Source organism: Mchenga conophoros, linkage group LG18, assembly GCF_057382185.1.
Source record: "Mchenga conophoros isolate Kocher_MC1m ecotype Shallow Benthic linkage group LG18, M_conophoros_male_GT1.1, whole genome shotgun sequence".
NCBI lineage: Eukaryota > Metazoa > Chordata > Actinopteri > Cichliformes > Cichlidae > Mchenga > Mchenga conophoros.
The window spans coordinates 39,530,149-39,532,648 of NC_140543.1; positions in this window are offsets into that span (position 1 = coordinate 39,530,149).

Here is a 2,500-nt window from a genome sequence, read left to right on the forward strand (position 1 = left end):
TTCTTGCAGTTACGCTCCAGCGCATATCCAGCATGGACCTTGACCTCCAGCAGGCCCCGTGAACCCACATTACCCCCCCCCCCCCCCCCTCCTGCAGTTAACCCTGTACCACATATCTAGCACGGACCTTGACCTCCAGCAGGCCCCGGGGACCCACATTACCCCCCCCCCCCTTCCCCCTGCAGTTACCCTGTACCACATGTCTAGCATGGACCTTGACTTCCAGCAGGCCCCGTGGACCCACATTACCCCCCCCCTGCAGTTACCCTGTGCCACATATCTAGCATGGACCTGGACCTCCAGCAGGCCCTGGGGACCCACATACTCCCCTGCTCTACTCCCCCACTAGCTTTCCTTTCTTGCAGTTACGCTCCAGCGCATATCCAGCATGGACCTTGACCTCCAGCAGGCCCCGTGAACCCACATTACCCCCCCCCCCGCAGTTAACCCTGTACCACGTATCTAGCACGGACCTTGACCTCCAGCAGGCCCCGGGGACCAACATACTCCTCTGCTCTACTCCCCCACTAGCTTTCCTTCTCCCGCAGTTACCCTCCACCACAAATCCAGCATGGCCCTTGCCCTCCAGCAGGCCCCGAGGACCCACATACTCCTCCGCTCTAATCCCCCATGAGCGTTCCTTCTCCTGCAGTTACCCTCCACTGCATATCCAGCATGGCCCTTGACCTCCAGCATGCCCCGGGGACGCACATCCTCCCCTGCTCTAGTCCCCCACTAGCTTACCTTTCTTGTAGTTACGCTCCAGCGCATATCCAGCATGGACCTTGACCTCCAGCAGGCCCCGTGGACCCACACTTAAGCCCCCTCCCACTGACAAAGCAAAACACCACTGGCAAAATCCTCGTGCCCCTGGTACTCCAGAATGTAAATTCAAACATGCCCCTGGTACACTGCGCAGAAACACTTTGCCACACACGCACGCACTGCTTGTGCCTATGGTACGACAACTTTTCTCGTACCTATGGTACGACAACTTTTCTCGTGCCTATGGTACGACAACTTTTCTCGTGCCTATGGTACAACAACTTTTCGCCGTGCCCCTGGTACACCGCTCAGTAGCACTTTGCCACACAAACTCTCCTCGTGCCTATGGTACGACAACTTTTCTCGTGCCTATGGTACAACAACTTTCCTCCGTGCCCCTGGTACGACAGCTTTTCTCGTGCCTATGGTACAACAACTTTTCTCGTGCCTATGGTACAACAACTTTCCTCCGTGCCCCTGGTACGACAGCTTTTCTCGTGCCTATGGTACAACAACTTTTCTCGTGCCTATGGTACAACAACCTTTCGCCGTGCCCCTGGTACACCGCTCAGTAGCACTTTGCCACACAAACTCTCCTCGTGCCTATGGTACGACAACTTTTCTCGTGCCTATGGTACAACAACTTTCCTCCGTGCCCCTGGTACGACAGCTTTTCTCGTGCCTATGGTACAACAACTTTTCTCGTGCCTATGGTACAACAACTTTCCTCCGTGCCCCTGGTACGACAGCTTTTCTCGTGCCTATGGTACAACAACTTTTCTCGTGCCTATGGTACAACAACCTTTCGCCGTGCCCCTGGTACACCGCTCAGTAGCACTTTGCCACACAAACTCTCCTCGTGCCTATGGTACGACAACTTTTCTCGTGCCTATGGTACAACAACTTTCCTCCGTGCCCCTGGTACGACAGCTTTTCTCGTGCCTATGGTACAACAACTTTTCTCGTGCCTATGGTACAACAACTTTTCGCCGTGCCCCTGGTACACCGCTCAGTAGCACTTTGCCACACACACACTCCTCGTACCTATGGTACGACAACTTTTCTCGTGCCTATGGTACGACAACTTTTCTCGTGCCTATGGTACAACAACCTTTCCCCGTGCCCCTGGTACACTGCGCAGAAACTCTTTGCCACACACACACACCACTCGTGCCTATGGTACGACAACAGGCCCCGGGGACCTACATCGCACCTTGCTCTTGCCTCCCTTACAGCTGAAAAAGGTCCATGCCTGTGCCCTGGCCCTGCTGAAATTCCCTCTCCATTTAGCCGAGGCAGTGAGTCGGCCTCCTGTCTCCCTTTACGGTCGAAAAAGATGTGCTCCTGGGCGCGCTGGCCCTGCTGCTACTCACATCGGGCATGGACCTGGACCTCCAGCAGGCCCCGGGGACCTACATCGCACATTGCTCTTCCCTCCCTTACAGCTGAAAAAGGTCCATGCTTGTGCCCTGGCCCTTCTGAAATTCCCTCTCCATTTAGCCGAGGCAGAGAGTCGGCCTCCTGTCTCCTTTACGGTCGAAAAAGATGTGCTCCTGGGCGCGCTGGCCCTGCTGCTACTCACATCGGGCATGGACCTGGACCTCCAGCAGGCCCCGGGGACCTACATCGCACATTGCTCTTCCCTCCCTTACAGCTGAAAAAGGTCCATGCTTGTGCCCTGGCCCTTCTGAAATTCCCTCTCCATTTAGCCGAGGCAGAGAGTCGGCCTCCTGTC